At 46.7% G+C, this 21148-nt stretch overlaps 1 protein-coding gene across 10 annotated transcripts in view; it reads left to right on the top strand.

Moving 5' to 3' along the window:
• Nucleotides 1-21148, top strand: part of LOC135908811 (uncharacterized) — a 683451-nt gene that overhangs the window by 243695 nt on the left and 418608 nt on the right. For 2 of the 10 annotated variants that reach the window (XR_010566433.1, XR_010566432.1), the window contains exon 6: nt 9360-9589. The exons of the other annotated variants lie outside the window; for them this stretch is intronic. The gene's annotated coding sequence lies outside the window, so the exon portion shown is untranslated. Of the gene's footprint in view, nt 1-9359; nt 9590-21148 lie in introns of those variants that run through there. 10 annotated transcript variants of the gene reach the window in all.

The following is a 21148-nucleotide window of genomic DNA, read 5'->3' as shown; positions in this document are numbered from 1 at the left end:
AAAAGAGTTCTGAGGCTCAAATACACACATTTTAGCTTTCGCCAGCTACTCGCGCCGAGATCAGTCCCCATCGAAGCTTAGGCATATAGCGTACCCGCCGAGTCCGTCTGCACGCTATCGGCGCCTCTAACCTCAAGAATAAAGAAGTCTAAAAAGGATAAATTACTTTATATTTCAGATTTCGCATCGGTGCTTTTAAATAAACAATTTTTTCATGTCTACAGTGCCAGCACAAGAAGTGAGGAGCGCCGATGTGACGCATCATAAACGCAGGTATATGTGCTGTCGCCGAAGGCTCCCAGCACGTGCGTTTCTCTGAGGAATATATATGGCTAGACAGACGTGTAGACTGAAAGGCATCACTGAACTAAGAAAACATTGCATACCCCTCGCGTGAAGAACAAGAAACGGCTATCGAAATCGGCAGTAACAGCCCATTCATGCAGCGTCCCGGGTCGGTGGTTCATTTAGGACTTTTTTCGAAGCTAAAATACCAATCGCAGTCAATGTTATGGCACTTCCGAGCACACTATTGAATACGGAGAGCAAATTTTTCTTTGTGGTACAGGCATGAGTTTTAGTTGCTGGCCGATAGCGCATCTACCACGTCTGTGCAAGACTTCTCTCTGTGAAACTAAAACTGCTTCTCGATTTTGATAAGCTCAATTATCCGCCCATGTCCCCATGCTGGCGTGGCGTAGCGGTAATGAGCCGGGCTGGGGATCTGCAGGTACGGCGATCGAATCCTGGTCAGAGCAATTCTGTTTTTACATGTTCATTTTTTCGATTTATATTGTACTAAAACGCTATCTGTTGCTTTCTGTATTCAAAAATAAAATACATACGGTGTCCAGGCACCGCGTATTTAACGCGCTAGAGCTGTTTTTCGCACCAGTAACCAGCGCCTCCCAGTACGCCGCGCTTGCCCAGCGCCCCATGCATCCAGCGCACGGCACTGGACCCATAATCCGGCGATGCACTGGATACTGGGTACTGTTTATAGAGTGAAAATATAGAGCCGTTCTTAGACAGGCCGCACTTTAGCTTGTTTAATTTCCTATAAACGTTCCTTTACAGAACTCAGTACGTATGTCATATGATGGCACACTTTTAGAACGGGAATGGAGAGCCAGTCTAGAGACAGGCTGCATTAGAAGTTCTGAAAACGTTCTATAAATTTTTCTATAGAATTTGGTACATAAGATGTCAACACGACCTCTATAGAACTTTTATGGAGGATGTAGAGCCATTCTATATACAGGCCGCATTAGAAGTTCTGAAAAGGTTCTATTAACATTTTTCTGTAGGATTTGGCACATAAGATGTTAATACGACCTCTATAGAACGTTTCCGAAAACGTTCTATAAAATTTTTTCTATAGAATTTGGTACATAAAGTGTCAATACGACCTCTATAGAACATTTATGGAGGGTGAATGGAGAGTCAGTCTATAGACAAGTCGCATTAGAAGTGTTAAAAACTTTCTATAGACATTATTTTATAGAATATTGTGCATATGATGACAATAAACCCTCTATAGACTGCTTATAGAGCGTGAATGGAGAGTCAGTCTATAGACAAGCCGCATTGGAAGTGTTAAAAACTTTCTATAGACATTATTTTAGAGAATTTAGTACATATGATATCAATACAATGTCTATAGAACATTTATAGAGAACGAATGGAGAGCCATTCTATAGACAGGTCGCGTTAGAAGTTTTAAAGACATTCTATAAAAATTACTTTAAAGAATTCAGTACATAGGACGTCAATACACCCTCTATAGAAAGGTTTCTATAGACTTCTTATAGAGATTCTATGCAGACGACTCTATAGATCGCGAGTTCCTATAGAGTCTCTTTTGACTCCATAGGAACTCATTAGGAGTTCTAAAGGAACTCTGAATCCATTTTCATAAGGGATAGTCGCGGCAGGCTACCTCACCAGGTACACGGAAACCAAGGCACTTCCGGGTGGCACGGCAGTTGAAGCGGCACAGCTTTTTATTGAGAAAATCGTCCTAAGACACGGTGCTCCAGCTGTCGTCATACCATAAAGCGGAATCGCTTTGACAGCGAAGCTTCTAAGAAGTGTGCTCAAGCTCAACGGCGCGGCCTATAGCAGGACCACGGCATACCATGCTCAAACGAATGGGCTTGCCGAACGACTTAACCAGACCCTCGCTGACATGCTCTGTATGTATTCCAACGCGGAGCACAAGAATTGGAGCAAAACTCTGTCGCATGTCACATTACATACAATACGGCACGCCAGCAAACTACAATAATTACGCCATTCGGTCTTCTCCGCAGTCGAGACGTAACCAGGATTCAGGACGCTATGCTGCCCCATGAGTCTAGCGATACGGAGAATGACGCCGTCGAGGAAGCCCGACAGCTTGCGCGTGTTCGAATAACCATCAGCAAGATCGTGATGCCCTTCGATACAACCTCAACCACAGATCTATAGTTTTGCACCCAGCGCAGAGTTTGAGTATGGGCACTTATTAGACGTCATGGCCTCTCTGAGAAACTTCTACGGCAGAACTTCGGACCGTTTAAATTTATGCACCGGCTTAGCGACGTCACCTACGAAGTCATTGCTGACACCCCATCTTGATCGAAGCGTTGCCAGCATGTACCTTAAACAGTTCACGTGGTGCGCATGAAGCCTTATCTCTCCGAGTGACATGTACAGGCTGCGTTTGTGCGCGCACTAGTATTCGCCGTGCATCGGGACGATGCTCGCTCTCGGGGCAGGCCAGTGCGGCGCCCCTGTCTGCATTGATTCACGATGGTGACGACAAAGAGGATCTGGTCGTGTTAGATATGGAGCTGTTTCCTGCGATTACTTCGAGTTCCCCAGACCACATCGGATGGCAGCACAGCTAATTGAGGAATGCAGAAGCAGGAAAGTGCATTCCAGAGAAGCGGCCGAGCAAACAAGTTTAAGGCAACAAGTTCACGTGCCAACAAGTTCGTGCGTCGCCGGGATTAGAAGGGGGCCTCGTACAATGGAGCTCAATCGTCCCCCTTCGGCTTTGAAGAAGGCGTCTGCTACCGCTGCAGAGCCGAGCCACCGGGTGCATTGCAGGGCCCTTGTGCAATGAAGCATGAGCGCCCCCCCTCCTTCTCCAGCCTAGAAGAAGTGGATTGCCAGTCTGCGAGGCAAGACCGCAGAGAGCCGCCAGGTGCGACACCGCGGCACGGGCGCCTACCATTGGCTGAAAGTGGCGTCATCGGAGTGGACTCTCCTATTGGTCAAAAATGACGTGACTTACAGTGCTCGAAGGGTTTATAAGAAGCCTTCCAGAGAGACCTGAGCATTCTGGGACATGCCCTGATTCCCTGTTTCACCTCTCTCGAACTTCTTGCCGCGGGCCGCAGCGTCCGAGTTGCTGCCGGCCCGTAATGTCTGTACGACTGTTAATTGACGCTCACCTCCCTGTGCATAATGTAGAATAAAACCATCCCAAGTTTGTGGTTTTCATCCCGAAGCCCGTCCTCCAACCCCTACATCTGGTTGGCAGCGGTAGGATCGCCTCCGAATGCATCAGCTGGTGGCAGCGCTACGGATAAACCTTCGTCGAGAGAGACCCTAAGGAACCGGGAAGAGCGAAGAAGAGTGAGCCTTCGTCGAAAGAGGTCCGAAGAAACTGGGAGCAGCGAAGAAGGAGCGAGCCTTCGACCCAGGGAGTCCGGAGGAACCGGAACAGCGGACAAATGAACCGGATGGCAGGGTGCTGCAACCGTAAGTGAGCGCGTGGTTTTTTTCCTTATGATTCGCCAGACTCAAAGGTTGTGTGTTCAATTTTGATAGTTCTGGGAATCGGGAGTTTGTTGCATTGTGTGTCTTTGCACAAATTAATTAAGGAAAACAGTTTCAACCACCTGTCGGGGCAGCTGCCATGGATCTTAGAAGGTTGGCGAGGTTAGACTTGTTGTTGGTGTGCGACGATTTGGGAGTTGAGGCGGACGAACGGATGGAAACGCCAGCTATCATAAAGGCGATTAATGATAGTGGCAATGATGAGAAAAGCATTGAGCTTGCTTGGGAGGTGATACAGGAGCCTCGGCAGCGTGAGCGTCGTGTACGTTTGCGAGAGCGTCGTGAGCTTAGGAGTAAGCATAAGCGTGAAGAACGCGAGAATGAACGGAAGCATGAGCTTCAAGAACTTACTCTTAGGTGTCAGCGTCACGAACGTGAGAAGGCACGCGAACGTGAGAATCAACGTAAGCTTGAGCGTGAGCAAAAGTATGAGAGAGAGAAGGCAGCACTGATCAAAGAGATACAGTATTGTGATCAGTTATTGGCACAGAGACAACGGCTGTCTGAGAATTCTGTAGGTAGTACAGAGCGAAAGAATGAGGCAGCATCGAGCGGATTTTCGCCAGAAGCCGACGAGAAGAGTAGTGCCTGTGAGATTGGCTGCCGATTCATAAGCAAAGGGAAAAGGCTAGCTGCTAACGATGCCTTAGTGGCAACAGAGGCCGTTAAAGGCCGTAGGGAGAGCGACGAGGTGCTGTGCCAACAGATGACTGTAGAGACAGCTAGGCCAGCTGCGAACAAATTGGCACAGTTACCGAGCGTGTGCGTCGCTGGTAATGTTAGCGAGGTTGCTAGCGAAGGAAAGGGTACTGTTGACGCGACAGACGCGAGCACCCATGTCAGGTCAGATGTGCGTGCAGAAGTGAAGTGCGAGCTGAGCGGTGCAGTTGAGGGTAATTGTCAGGATGGCGAGCTCCGTAGTCCACGAGAGAACAACTGCATTGTTCAGGGATCGGTGCGGCTCTCCGCCAGTCTAGATAGCCTAGAGAGGGATGATTCAGTTGATAATCATTCGGACTGTGCGCGTGAGACAGCGATCGATACCGACGGGCTGTGTGCCGATGCACAGCGTGAGCTGGGCAATGTAGTAGAGGGCAGTTCGCAAGAGTGCGAGTTGTCTTACTCGAGTAAAGCCTGCTGCATTGTGCCAGAGTCGGTTGAGCTGTCCGCCAGTCGAGGCAGAGCGAGAGTAGATTTAAATGTAAATCACTCAGACTGTGCGGGTAAGAGACCGATCCGGGCCGACGAAATGTGTACCGGCCAGCACGAGGCACGAGGCGACATGAAAATGAGTGCGAAGAGAAAGCGCCGTAAAAAGAAGCGCAGTAAAGACCGGAAGACGGTAATTAATGTAGCGCCGCCAAAAATGGCGAGAAACCCAAATGGGCAGGGCGCGAGGAAAAAGATGCGGTCGTCTCGTACGATGTTGACGCATCGAAAACGTTCAAGCCACCGGTCAAAGGGGGACCGCGAAGAATGTTCTGCACGGACGCGGACAAAGGGCACGAGGCTGTTAATCTCCTCGTCGTTCCGTAGTTCTTTTCATAGCTCAGCGTGCAGTTCGAAGAAACGCAGGGTGGCAGGACGAGACCAGGTGGGGAGTAGCGACGCGGTCAATCGAGTTTGTGTTGAAAGCGGGGCGCGGGGACGCAAATTGGCAGGAGACCGTAACGTCTTGGGGGAGCTGGTAGTGAATCAGCCCTTTTGTTGTCTCTCGGCAGCCAGAGTAGCTTTAGGTACGCGACCACCCCGGGTTAGACTCAAAGTATGAGTCAGTTGAAAATGCTTGGAACGGGATGCCAGGAGAGCTCCCGTAGAAGTAAAGCATGTTGTTTTGTTTTTTGTTTTGAGCATCGGAAAGTTTTCGCGATATGAGACTAGGATTTCTTTCAATATGTAAACGTATGAGCTTTGTTTATGTTTTCGTTTGAGAAAGCTCCGAGATTTGAAAGATGCGTTTTAAGTAAACATGTAGTCTCGCGAGATGCTCATTAATACGCAGATAGGCTTTTTTTTGTGTGTGTGAGTAACCTGAGGGTCAAGGTTATTGTTGAGAGGCCTATCGTAACGCGCGTGTATTTTATTTAACCTTCTTTCTTTTTAAGTGTTGAATGTTCTAAGGTTAAGCGCGTAGGTTTTCAGTGAGTGCATGATTTGCACTGAGGAGCGTTCTTAGTTCCATTAGCGCGTGTCCTTTGTGGACGGAAGGAAGCAGATTTATGACTGGGTTGCTCGTGTGTGTTGAGGGCAGCCGTATTCTGACTTCTTTAGTGAACGTGCGCGGAAAGAGTTAGTAGAAGACGCATCATTTTAAGAGTTCTGCGGAGTGTGTAAGTCCCGCGAGTTTAATTGTTCGTTTACGTCACGTGTCCTGTAGGACTTTCAGGGAAGAAACGTGAGTAAGCGTAAGTGAAAAGTTTGCCTACAACGCAAGTACGCGTTTTGTTTAGTGACCACAAGGCTAGTGCGCTTGTGATTACGTACTTGTGAGGTTGACCAGATTGTTCAGTGGCACCATTACGTGCGATAAGTACGCCACTGCGATAGATTGGAAACATGCTGTTCGTGTAGTTAGGCCACTTAAGTTATGTTCGGCTGTTTTCATTTGTTGTTTGCATCGTCAACGACCCTTTTGTTGTGCAGCAGCAATAGTACTCTGGTCTTGTCGGCAATCGAGGAGAAATGGATAGCTGTTTGGAGGGGTGGTTGGAACTGTTTGGTCAAAATTGGGGGAACTAAAAGATCAGGGTTTATTTTGACTCAGTAATAGCCTGGCGAGTCAGGGGTGAAGAGCCTGCGCTTACGCGTGGTGCAGCGCTGTGTTGTTTGGTTTGTTTGACGTATGTTCTCCAGGGTCCAGGATCGCGAGGGTTGTCAAATGAGGCTCGACCCCAGTACCCTGCAGCTTCTTTCAGCGTTCCTCATGGCCAGCGAATTGAGTTCACCGGCCATTCAGAACAACCGGGGCGAGGACGAGCTGTTAGATATGGAGCTGTTTCCTGCGATTACTTCGAGTTCCCCAGACCACATCGGATGGCAGCACAGCTAATTGAGGAATGCAGAAGCAGGAAAGTGCATTCCAGAGAAGCGGCCGAGCAAACAAGTTTAAGGCAACAAGTTCACGTGCCAACAAGTTCGTGCGTCGCCGGGATTAGAAGGGGGCCTCGTACAATGGAGCTCAATCGTCCCCCTTCGGCTTTGAAGAAGGCGTCTGCTACCGCTGCAGAGCCGAGCCACCGGGTGCATTGCAGGGCCCTTGTGCAATGAAGCATGAGCGCCCCCCCTCCTTCTCCAGCCTAGAAGAAGTGGATTGCCAGTCTGCGAGGCAAGACCGCAGAGAGCCGCCAGGTGCGACACCGCGACACGGGCGCCTACCATTGGCTGAAAGTGGCGTCATCGGAGTGGACTCTCCTATTGGTCAAAAATGACGTGACTTACAGTGCTCGAAGGGTTTATAAGAAGCCTTCCAGAGAGACCTGAGCATTCTGGGACATGCCCTGATTCCCTGTTTCACCTCTCTCGAACTTCTTGCCGCGGGCCGCAGCGTCCGAGTTGCTGCCGGCCCGTAATGACTATACTACTGTTACTTGACGTCTCAGCTCCCTGTACATAATGTAGAATAAATCCCTCCCAAGTTTGTGGTTTTCATCCCGACGTCCGTCCTCCAACCCCTACAGTCGAGAGTGCACGCAGGCTCAATACAAGAAGAGTGCGTTCCCTATTGTCTGGTGTGCCGATAGAGTGCGAAAGGACGACCTCTCACAATTCCCATTCTCAGTGAACCGCGACAATATATATATTATGAGAAAGAGAGAAACAGAGGACAACTCAAGGATGACCTGCTCCGTACCACCATCAGTTGCACTTCGCTCCCCGAAGAGCCAGGACGTGTGGCGAATGCGCTTCTGAGCACCGCTGCTGCACTCTGGTGAGCGCGGCTTAAATCACGGATCCGGGACCTCAACGAGGAGCAACGCAATGCTAAGAAGCTTCTCTTGCATATATATATATATATATATATATATATATATATATATATATATATATATATATATATATATATATATAGATATATATATATATATATTTATTTATATATACTGTGTCATTGTTTTCCCACACGTCACACACATACTTTTTTTTGCCTTGGACACTCCTAATTCTAACGCATTCAAAAGTTTGCATGCTGACTTATACTGCCAGTAAGCAATGATGCTGTAATGATGATTGTAATGACAATTAAATGCATAATGCTGAGTTCGCGTAGTGGCCCAAGAACGCCTAAAGCTCACCATAATGCGGTTGAATTCTTCGAAGGTATACTCCGTTCTATACGTAGCAGTCAATGCTGTGGAAGCTACGCAAGAAGTTCGGTTATCACTGCGCGCCTTGCGTCTATGCTTCGTTGGGCGCCAACAGAGTTCGCTCGCGCAAGCAAGCGCGTGCGGCTATTCGCGATAGCTTTCCAATAAAAAACAAGAAGGGAAAATAAAAATGATCTAAAACAACACGTTGATTAAAGCTTGTTTCATTCAATGCGGAGCCTATATAAACAACACTAGCGCACAATTGTGGTCGAAAAACATCGAACTATCCCCAACTGCGAACGAAGCCACTGCAAGAAGTCTCTCTAGCCTCCACAGCGTTGACTGCTATTTATAGAACGGACCATAGGATTCAATAAAACGCGGTTTAGGTTTTTGCGCGCTGCATGTAAACAGGGAGAGCGGACACTTCAACTGTGCGGCGCGCATCCCGTCAGCAGTTTTCGCAGTAATCGCGTCGCGTTTATTGCGCAATAATCTTCGAAGTAGCCTGTCGAAATTTTGCGTCTTGGCGTTTTCCCTCCGACGAGCAATAGTGAGGGGGCGACAGGCCAGCTGCTTTGCAGCCGTTCGCGCGATCGATTCGCGAGACGCGGCCGTTTCGCACGAGACAGCGCGTTCGCCTTCTCCGCCGCCGCTCGACTGCGAGAGAATGCGCCGGCCGTGACGCGCTGCTGCACTGACTCGGCGGTCTAAGGTGCGTCTAATGCAATTAGGGCAGCCGCCACGGGGGCCAGCACTTGGACGGCGGTGAAGTCGCGGGAATCGCTCCCGTGGCTGCTGTTTCCGGGGCCCAAAGCGGCGCTCAACTTCGTCGTGAAGCGCGTTCTTGTTTTTACAGCGAAGCTGTTTCCGGCTACGCTCCCCTGAATTTTTCTTCTGCTGCGTCAAAAAAAAAAAAAAACTATGATCGTCAGCAATGGCTCATCCCTCTTGTAATCCCCCCCCCACACACACCTGTATATATATATATATATATATATATATATATATATATATATATATATATATATATATATATATATATATATAGTAGTTGTCCACGCAAAGGTATATTAATAGATATTTCCGTAGCTTTGTTTAACATTCCTTGTCACCTTTGTTGTTGAGTGTGCTCAAAAGCTTCGCAGGTCATCCACCATTTATTTTGCTTCCCTAACGCTTCTCTGTCGGCTTTGACATGAACGAGAACAAACTTAAACTCAGGTTACTGGCGGAACACGGTTCGGGTGAACTCCGAGAGCCACGACTTTACACGCCCGTCCGGTAAATGTGCTCTACTCGAGGCGACCAGACGCCGCAGCTTCGTCGGCGCCACAAGTTCCTGATGACCAACTAGCGCTTATCCCTTCTCGAAAGTTTACCACAATATATGCGTGGAGCTTTCATAGAACGGGCACCTTCCCTGTTTGAAAATAAAGCACGATTCTTGTTGTTGACAACTTAGTGCGAGTTTGTGCATCTTCCTCTGAACTTGTACCATTTTTTTTCGTTTTGAGTTTAGAATAACCCGATTACATGCACTGCTCTACAGTCACTGAAGAAGGGCACAGATTGGAGCCAGCGACTGCTTCAGTTGTTCTACCTTTATCTTCTTGTCCAAAAGCTGGCTCGCGCTTGAGGTCTGCTTAGTTTCACCACTGCTGATCCCTTCACCTTCAGCTTACTGCAAACCTCTTACTCGTGTGAATTATATACATGCAGTGTCAGTGTACACGTGCCTTTATATCGCGTGATCTGGAGCCAGTTTCTTTTTTCAGTTTTAGTATACTATTGTTTGACGCACAGCGAATGTGTTGGAGATAATACTAAGTGTTTTACAAGATAATATACAATATTTTATGACATATTTCTCGTGTTCTCCCATATGCCGGCGCCTGCTTACTGGCCAAGGTGTTTCTCGTAAGCGCTGATTAGCAGAAACTTAGACGTGCCTGTGCAGCCGACATATTCGGCTTCGTGAGGTTGGAGTCTCGCACGAGACGCTTGATTTTGGCAGTGTTTAATTATTTTGGTCACTTCAGCTTTTTCATTTCGTTACTTCACCATTACATTTATGAAGTGTCCCCTTGATGGCCCTGGGATAACCGGCACCTTCGGAGGCCTGTTTTGCCACGCCGCATTAATTAAGAACGACAAAACTTCTTTGTTATCATAATGCCTTCGATATGCAGACGTCTCGACGATATCAGTTACATCTTCTACTATATTTCTTAGTTACCACGTGTTACCATGTTTTAAACACGCAACACCACGTACAGTGTTACTTCTTAGAATTTTATTAATTTTGTCATTTAGATCCTGAGCTTGTTTACATGTTAGAACCAGCTTCATTTCGCTGGGCGGTTCTCATAGTTGCTTGAACTCAACGTGCTGCATTTCGTGTGTATGTGTGCTTTTACACGGTTGATTTTCTTAGAAATAGGAAAGAAATCTTTATGTTGAATTAGTATGCCTAGTTTATCGACTTCTGCACTGGCAGTTGCAGAAGCTCGAGCAACCATGTGGGTTTGTTGTGTTTTCTATATTTTCACCAATATTTAGTTTACTGTCGTCGCATGACTCTAATACGACTTATAACGCCCTCGCATTACCTAAAAATGAGCGGAGTGAGTGAAAAGATACCTTTAAGTTAAAGGTAGATCATATTAAATATCGCAAGACCGTAAATGGCCTGAGTTCGCGGTTTTTCTCACTACTATCCATGTTCTCCGCAAAGTAAGGTGATATTTAATTGAAGGAATTAAATTTCTTAATAACTTTACGAAAAATGTTGATCCCGTAATTTATTTATCTAGGTATTCAGCATAAGCCTTTAAGTGACAGCTTGACTGTATTGTGGTTGCAGTGGCAAAAAAAACATGAACATCATAAATAAAGAGCTCGATAATTGTGATTAGTTTCGCAGAAATGTCATGTGCGTTGTCTTATGTGCAGCGGACTTTCGAGGCTTAATTTGTAAAGCCCTTTAATTGTATGTAATTCTGAGTGTCTTATACTTCAACCCCCTCACGAATGCACCAACAACATTGACTTACTTACTATTTGTTCGCTAAGCACCCAAACTAGTAAATTATATGAACTTCACCATTTTTATATACAGCTTTTGAATATTTTCTCAAAACCGTTGTCCTTTACGTGAGAAAAATACACCAAAAATAATAAAACGAATAGCAATGTATCCACGCAGGAATACTTATTCTATTGTTTAATGAGTTAAGAAGAAGCTTTAACTTGGGCCCAACTCCGATGTGGCCAATTTCAATACATATAAAACGCAGAAACGCTTTCCTGAGGTAACCACTAGGGCTGTTTTAATGAAATTTGCTGTATTTGAGAGAGAAAGCTAAACTTTAGCAACTGCTGGTAGTGCCATTTCGATTTAGGGCTCTAATTTTGTTACAATTTTCAAAAATTAGGAGCTTAAAAATATATAGAAGAACCATGTTTACAAATTAATAACTCTGTATCAAGAGTATACAGCGTGGTTCGGTAAACGGCGTCGGTTATATCATTCAAAGCGGACAAAGTTGATGTGTCAATTTAAATCTTACCGGAATTCGTTACGTTGTGCGCAAGGGTTCCGCAAAAGCTGTATTTCCATAGTACTAATTTTTTTTTCAGACTCATGTGTAGCATATCAATTTTGTCGGCTTTAAATGTACTCTTAGATGCAGTTCACAGCATTCTTATGTCCTCTCTTTTGCTGAGTTACAGAGTTGAAAATTTGATAGTCTTGTTTTTTTGAAAATTAGCAATTTTTGCCATTTATTTTATAATATATCTACGACCCAAATCAAGAATCCAAAACCAACCTTTACTAGATTTTAAGCTTTTCTTTTAAACGCAAAGAACTTTGAAAAATTTGGTGCAGAATTTACCGAGAAAAAACGAATTCTCCTTTTACATGTATTTAGATAGTAGCACCCGACCTAAAGCTTCCTCTTGACGCTCCTACGCAGCCACCTAATGTAAATGTTAATCTTCTTTTGGAATATTGTTGTCATGACTTTACCATGGACAGGTGAAACACATTTAAAAACACTTGTGTCCAGGGCTTTCATGGAAGGTATTATTTTTCAATGAATGGTGCATTATACAATATTATAGGACAATTTCGTGAACGAACTAGGAACTCTGGCCTTTTGTGCAATTTTATAACATAATTATAGTTAACTGCCGAAGCCGTAAGTCAAAGCGCTTCAAACAAGGACATCGCTAATACTCCTGCTTTATTGTGTGTATACACTTTCTTTGATACATCATTCATGTATGTTCACTTTCTTACCTTGAAGCCTTCGAATATAAAGGGCACTGCACAGTTAGATTAAAGTGCAGCTTAGCCGTGCCTTCCTGTTTATGTACTCTCTGTTTTATGCGGTTATTGTGGTGCCGTCACTTGCAGAAAATCTCCGCCTAAATTCAGCAACCTTACTTAGCGCGAAATGATATTTCGGTGGTTTATCGTTCCCATGCATGAAAGTGTGTAATATTGCCACGGGGAAGAGGGTAGTCAAAAGGGATAGGAAATTGTATTTACAAAATATACACAGAGAGAGACGGCTGCAGGCTAGATGGTAGAACAACAACACAGGTGCTACTCTGATCGTCGTCTTCACCGTCTTTCTGGTGCATTCTTCCATGCTCGCCAGGATGCGCGCTTCAGTGCCCGGGAATAGCGCGTAACATAGAACCCCCGCCGATGAGAGCACCGTCATGGCGCTTAAGGAGCAGTAGGATCGTAACCGGCAACATAAGGCTTAAGTCGGGAGACATGCACAATATGAGTGGCGAGATGATCGAATGTCCAATGGAGTGATCTCGTACCTGACGTCAGTGATCTGGCGTAGTACCTTGTAAGGCCCAGAGTAGCGAGAAAGAAGCTTTGGCGACAAGCCAACGGGGCGGCAAGGCGTCCAGAGGAGGAACAAAGAACTCGGAGAGCAATTAACAACTCTCTGATGGCCATCGCAGTGGGCCTAATGGGACAACTGGGAGGCATAAAGACGATCCCTTGCAATCTGACGAGCCGTTGCAGCCGAGAAGCTGCATCGCGGGCGTAGTTTGTAACAGGGTGCACAGGTGATGGTAAAACATTCTCGAAGGGCAATGTGGGATGGCGGCCAAACAAAATATAGAAAGGGGAAAAGCCAGCAGGGTCATGGCGTGACGAGTTGTTGGCAAATGTCACATAAGCCAAGGTGATGTCCCGATGGTTGAGGCGCTCGGTAAGCCCATTAGTTTGCGGATGGTAGGCAGTGGTTAGCTTGTGATGTATGGAACACGAACGAAGGATGTCGCCGATGACTTGGAACAGAAATGAGCGGCCACGGTCGGTCAGCAGCTGTTGAGGAGCGCCGTGGTGAAGAATAACGTCGCAAAGTGAAATTCCGCAACGTCAGTGGCACAGCTTGTCGGCAGTGCCCGCGTGATAGCGTATCGTGTCGCGTAGTCCATAGCTACGGCAATCCACATGCTCCCAGTCAGAGATGTTCGGAATGGCCCGATCAGATCAAGGCTGACGTGGTAGAACGGGACACCGGGAATGTCTGTGGGCTGAACAGAGACGGGTGTGCGACAAGGATGGATGCTTGTGGCTCTGGCAGGACTCACAAGCAGCAAGTTATCGGCGCACAGGGCAGTGGAGGCTGGGCCAGAAGAACCGACGCCGAACGCTATCATACGTGCGAGCTGCTCCAAGATGTCCAGCGGTTTTTTGGGCTTCATGAAGGTGTTCGCGAACAGTGGAATGGAGTGTTTCGGGATCAACCAGCAGAAGGCTCTGGGCCATCGGAGCTGGATCTGCATCTGTATAAGATTCCATCACGAAGCACGAATAATTGTAGGGACGGGGCAGTGTGCTGAGAACGTAGACAGTGGATAATTAACCGTAAATTGGCATTGCGGAGCTGTTCGCTGCGTATGTCGGTTAAATCGGATATTGCGAAAACACAGGCGTCCGTCCGAATGGTGCGCTAACAATTCGGAAGGATCCACTGGATGACGGGAAAGGCTGTCCGCATCATCGTGCATTCTGCCAGACTTGCAAGTGATGTCAAAGCTGTATTCTTGCAGTTTCAGTGCCCAGTGACCAAGTCGCCCAGTCGTATCCTTGAGGGAACACAACCAGCAAAGCGTATGGTGGTCTGTGATGACTGAAAAGATGCGGCAGAACAAGTGTGGTTGAACCTTGCCGACTGCCGAAACTTGTGCGAGGCACTCGCACCCAGTGATCGAGAATTGGCACTCTAAAGAAGAAAGAAGGCGACTGGCATAGGTGATGACTTGATCTCGTCCTTGTGGCTGCTGGGCGAGAAAAGCGCCGATGCCATGTCCACCAGGGTTGGGGCGAAGTTCAGTGGGGGCTGAAGGGTCAAAATTGGCCAAGATGGGTGGTGACGTAAGCAAAGTCGTGAGCGTGTTAAACGGAGTGGCCTCTTCAGGACACTCCAAAAATGACATTTCCTCATTCATGAGTGGCGTGACTGTACGGGCAACGTCGGTGAAGTTCTTAACAAAACGTCGAAAATATGAGAACATGCGAACAAAGCTCGAAACGTCTTTATTAGAACGTGGTATAGGGAAGTCTTAGACAACGCGAATTTTTTCTGGGTCAGGTTGCACAGCTTCAGCACTTCCAAGGTGGCCAAGCACAATGATTTCGTGGCGACCAAAACGGCATTGGGCAGAGTAGAGCTGAAGGCCTGCTTGCCGGAAAACTTCAAGAACTGCCGACAAGCGGCTAAGGTGGCTTTGAAATACCGGTGAGCAGGCGATGACAGCGTCGAAGTAACAGAGACATGTTGACCATTTGTATCCACGAAGGAGGGAGTCCATCATTCTTTCAAATGAGGCGGGGCCATTACACAGTCCAAAGGGCATTACCTTAAACTGGTAAAGCCCATCGGACGTAACAAATGCGGTCTTTTCACGGTCTTCATCATCGATGGATATCTGCCAGTATCCTGACCTCAGGTCCATAGAAGAGAAGTAGGCAGAGCTGTGTAGACAGTCGAGAGCGTGATCGATCCGGGGCAGAGGGTAGGCATCCTTGCGCATTACTTTGATTAAGTGGCGGTAGACGACGCAGAAGCACCAGCTGCCATCTTTCTTGTTGACTATGAGGCTGGGGATGCCCATGGACTGAATTAAGTTTCAATGACATCCTTGGAGAGAATCTTGTCGACGTCACGCTGTATCACTTCTCACTCGGCATAGGACACGCTGTGTGATTGGGCTGGCGTCCCCAGTATTGATCTTATCAGTGACCACAGATGTCCCTCCAAAGGACGGTCATTAAAGTCAAAGATGTCGCGTTATGACTGCAATATGCGGTGCATATCGGCTGTCTAAACAAGAAGAAGGTCAGACGCTATCATATTATCAATATAACCATCGACGAGATTGTGCTAGGAAGGGGAAGAGGCAGAGGACAAAGAAGCATCGGTGACGAATGTAGAAATGGCACACTGGATAGAAGAGATTTGGGCTAGAGTCATGCCGCCTGGGATAAGTAGCGTGCACCAGCTAAATAAAGTTCAATATGGGTAGAGACGTTTGATTATCCGCGACTCTAATAAAGGTCTGAGGAGGAGCGATGTTTTTGGCGAAGAAAACGTCAACGATCAGAGTCAAGACGTACTCACCGTCTGCAATGGGAAAAGAAGAAGACCTCAAATTCACATATATAACGACTTGAGGAGATAGACGAACGTAATTCATGGAGCACAAGCACGGCTGGGGTGAAGTAGGAACGTCATTGTAGCACGCTAGGTTTAGCTGAAACAAGCTCATCCCACAGTCAATAAGGACTGAATAGGCAGACATAAAATCCATACCGAGAATGAGTTCACGGGAGCATTTCTCGTGCACGGCAAGTAGTACGCTTGTGGATCGGTCAGCAACGCTTATTCGAGCGAAGCACATCCCTAGCACGCGAAACGTTCCGCCATCGGCGACACGAATGAACGGTACTTTGGCTGGTGTAAGGATCTTATAGCGGCGACGAAGCTCCGAATTCATTACTGATATCTGAGCCTCAGTATCCACCAGAGCAACAACATGTGCGTCATCCCGTTTAACGTCTATCAGGTTCCTTCTGGCCTGCAGTGTGATCGATGGATTTGGCAGGCGAGTTGTCGATGCAGCATCACCTCAGGGAGCGGCATCGTCTAAATTTCCCGAGGGAGTCGTTCAATCGGCGACGTAGGGCGGCGTAATTGGGGCGAGCGAGATGATTGGCGACGAGACAACGACGAACGGGACTGGTGACCGCGTGGGGATGGTGAACAACGATACGGCATGGAGAGGGCGTCGTCGCCGGTGCTTTGGGTAGGCTCGCGGTAGGGCTGAAACCGGCCACGATCCATGTCGGGGCGACGGTTGTATGCATATGGCGCCTGATACCAATACCACCGGCTATTACGATGGCGGGCCATGTGTGCAATATGCTGGCAATTGAAGCAAATGGGAAGGTCATCAGCAGTCCTCCACTCGGCTGGATTGCGAGTACAGAACGGCGACCTTTGACTTTGAGCGTGCGAAAGTGAGAGGCGGCAGTCAATCAGCTGGTAAGGAGCTGTGACGCACACAGAGTTCAGGTCAGCATTGGAGAGCTCCTGATGAACGACCGCTTGGACTAGTGGCACCATCTTGGAGCTATGGTCACAGGTACGGTCGCACGTAGAAGCAGGAGGCACAGCTTCAAGTTCACGTCGAATGATCTTCACGTATTCTACGGTGAGCTGCGCCGGTGGCTCAGGTATATCTTCGCATGACCACGTTGCTGCCGTTTTCGGAAGTCGAGTGGAATGATGGACAATGCGTCGACTTTTGGCGGCCTCAAAGTGCCTGCACTCTGGGATGATGGCATCGACGGTGTCGCAGTCTTTGCAGATTAGCAGATTGATGGCGTCATCTGCTATGCCTTTTAACTCGTGGCCCACTCTCTCTGGATTCGTAATGCCGTTGTCGGCTTGGCGGCAAAGGGCAAGCACGTCCTCCATTTAAGTCAGGTATGACTCTGTCGCTGTCTGCGCACGAGATGCCAGCTCCTTCTTTGCTGCTGCCTTTCTACCTGAGCACTTGCCGAACAAGGAATGCATCTTTTCCTTACATGCATCCCAGCTCCCTATTTCGTCTTCCTTATCCTCAAACCACACCTTCACTGTTTCTTTGAGGTAAAATAATGTTTGCCAACATGATCGTCTTATCCCAGTGACTGTTCTTACTTGCACACTCGTACAGGGGCAGCCAGTCCTTTATGTCGACATTGGCAGTCCCGCAGAACGCGACTGGGTCTTTTAGCTGAGCAAGGACGGTCGTTGTCGTTACAGTCGCCTCAGTGGGCGGCGACCGCTCTTCCCCCATCGCGGAGAGAGCCAAGCGTCGGCCGCTGCGGAGCTCCGTTGTACCGTGTGGGTACGCGGCACCCCTCACCAAAATTCCATGGAGATGAGAGTAGCCAAAAGGGATAGGAAACTGTATTTACAAAATATATACAGAGAGAGACGGCTGCAGGGTAGATGGCAGAACAACAACACGAGCGCTACTCTGATCGTCGTCTTAAGCGTCTGTCCGGCGCATTATTCCATGCTAGGCAGGATGCGTGCATCAGTGCGCGGAAGCAGTGCGTAAAAATATGTTGCATACTATTAAACGTTCATTATACCACGTACCGCAAGCAAAGAAAAACACAATCCTAACAATAAAAGCTCTAATAAAAAAAGCTAAGCTGTATCTACTTGCCAAGAACCACCGCCAAAGCGCTGGCGATTCATCTTTCAAAGCCTGCACCTGTGTCACGCAACCGATCAGCCACCGATGGGAAGAAAATGGCAGCCTCTGTGATGCGTTCCTGCATAATTACGGATGGCATGGGCGCTTCCCGTTAATCGAACTATAGGAATTCGAGGAATGCGAAATGAGCACGCTGCGGTTCGCCGCGAGCGCACTGACAGCCACTCTCAATTATGGCGCAGATGTTGCACCATCGCGATGGCGCTGAGCCTCATCAGTTCTGAGGGCGCTGCCGACGTGCCGGGATGGTGGTTTGTTTTCGCAAGCCTGCTTTCACAAGTTTATAACGAAGTTTCTGGAAAGCTCCTAAAATGCAGTGCGCTTCTGCGTTCTTCGAAATGGAATAACAACAAATCTGGAGAAAGTTTATAGAATTTATGATGTCAGAAGAAACTTAGAACGTTCTAAGTAGCGGTTGCTGCACATTACCATGTGCACCAGCACAAGTCCTGTGGATGAAATGGGGCCCTTTCCGTAATTAAAAACTTAACGCTACACCGCTAAATTCCTTCACCGCCATTCTTGGTATGATACAGTCGCCTTCCTGACAGCTTTCTTTCGTCTTTTGCTTAAGCGCAGTGTTTCAGCAGGGCAAACGAATAGAAAGACTAAGTGGTTTTTTCTGGTGAAACAACCAAGAATTCTGTTGCTGTCCTCCAGACAAACAATTTCATAGTAAACCTACATATTTAAATTATTCCCTTCGCTGCAAATGCATCAAAGCTAGGTTTGAGACTCCATTTGAAAACATATAGTTATTTCTTAGGCTATGTTACAATAATTTAGACGACCAGGTATTCCAATAACTTCCATGCAACTGCCGCTCAGTGATTGGTAATCGCCACGTCAACAATGTTGTTATTACGCTGACTGCATTTTTGAGTGACACGCACTCGAGCGCCGGCTAATGAAGACACGCTCTTCTGCAGTCGATGTTTTCTGAATGCGGATCGATATCTTAGCGCGAAAGCCTTTCTAGGCTCATGGTGAAGTTTGTGTCATGAGACCTGACCGCCGGAGTGTCCGCCGAAATACCATCACGCCATATGAAGACAGATTAAACACAGATTAAATAATGAAAAATGGTTGATAGTGATAGCAAGTGAATGATAACGTTAGAATAGAGATCGGTATAGGTTAATAATGACTGCTACTGACTAATGATGACTACTAATGACTTGTAATGGCTCCGATATGACCAATATGTCTAACGACGGCTTGTAATGACCGCAATTGACCAAAAATGACTAAGGATGTCTAGTAATGGGTAGTAATGACTAAAATGACTATTCATGACTTTTAATGACCAATACTGACTACAAAATTACCAGTATGTCTAACGACCGCTTGTAATGACCAAAAGTGATTACAGATGACTAAAACTGCTCACTAGTAAGCAGTAATAACTAACAATAACTAAAATGACTTGTAATGACTAGTAATGACTATGAAATGACAAATATGTTTAATGACAACTGGTAACGACTAGAAATTATTATAAATGAATTATATGCTTAGTAGTGACCAGTAATGAATAATACTGACATGTAATGACTACTAATGACTACGAAATGACCAGCATGGCTAGCACCAAAATATAACGTGTGCAACTGATTAGAAATGACTAAAAATGCCTAATCATGACCAGTAATGACTAGTAATGACTACTGATGACTTAAATATGACCGACATGTCTAACGACGGCTTCTAATGACCACAATTGATTACAAATGACTACAATGCTTAGTAGGGAGCAGTAATTACTAAAAGAAAGAAGAGAAGGAGAAGATGCAAAAAGACAGAGGCGAATGATAAGAGGAGGAAGAGTAGGCCTTCGCCATTCACCCCTCCAGAGAGACCTTAAGAGACCTTGTATTATTTTTTTCTTATCGTGTGTAACAGAAATCACATGCTGGTATGGAGAGCTTTCGCGTGGTGGAGATCGCGATGGAGCTCACCATGGAGCTGCCGATCAAGCCACACCAGACACATAGTGTGTCTACGAATGTTTCGTACAGGTGTTTCATACAGTTACTTGCGGTTCGACTTGGACAGGTGTTACATGTGGCTAAGGTTTTGCATGCACGTTATCTAATATGCATTCCTTCTGGAAACTCTAGTCATCACGTAGATAATTATTGCATACAGACGGTTGGGTTGTTCGATGCCGGCTTGCAGCTGAGCCATATTTCGAATGGCACTTGGAACATTTTCTAATGTACTCGAAAAGTGTTAGGAAAAGGTACTGCTGTTGATTTGCGTCGAATAGCTGGTTGAATAAGCCAAATACAGTAATGGTTCTTTGATAAATACGATTCTACCGACACGCCCTTTAAACTATGCTTCTCTGAAATCAATATCTAACACGAAGAGCAGATGATAGTGTAAGGGCATTAAATGAGAAAGTATACTAGGTGACCTACACAGCTTATGGACTGATTTACTTAGTTATGGTATACCTTGAGTAAACTTATGCAGGCAAATCAACAACTAGGCTACTGATTAGGAACACGGTGACTGGTAGCTCAGCGGCGCTAAGAGTGGGCAGCCAACTCAATTTTTGGCCCAAATCTCTCGATATTGTTAGAAACAACGATTTGCTTTGTGAATTACCCCACTTCTTCGTTGAAGGCATGCGTGTTTGCCGTCGGTTTCGGGGACCAATCCCGCAAATTGTGTAGTCTGAAAATATAGGCCAATCCTGAAGATTGTGCAGAGTATTGTGCATACCATCTTCATATTCTCCTGACGTTAAGGGGGACGCGATAGGTGGCTGTGCGTGGTGGAGCCACCTCTGAGTGTTGTAGGAGCGGTTCATAATTAAACATCCAAATTTTATACCTTTCGCACAATGGAACTTATTCTTCCTTGCACCCTTGATGTTAACCTTTATGCTACCCATCTTAAGCTTGCCTCTTGCACCAGTTGTGGTGCTATGGTGTGGTCATAGCTTTATATTTTCACCTGGTACTTCATCGTGCTGAAGTTGGGCCTTTACACTCCGTTAATGTTGTCGCATCGTGTCTGATTTTAGCGCCGGTAAACTTTGTGTGGTTGGTTTACACCAATCACACTTTCTGCGCGAGGACCGTAGCTTTGGGCGGGATGCCCAAAGCTACGAAGGCAAAGCGCACACACGTAAGAGCGCTTCCGAAAAAAATGTCCCAATTTTCATCCGCGGTTTCTTCCAAGAAGAT

Source organism: Dermacentor albipictus, chromosome 1, assembly GCF_038994185.2.
Source record: "Dermacentor albipictus isolate Rhodes 1998 colony chromosome 1, USDA_Dalb.pri_finalv2, whole genome shotgun sequence".
Lineage (NCBI taxonomy): Eukaryota > Metazoa > Arthropoda > Arachnida > Ixodida > Ixodidae > Dermacentor > Dermacentor albipictus.
Note: the sequence above shows the minus strand (reverse complement) of the source record. Positions and strands in the feature narration are given on the sequence as shown.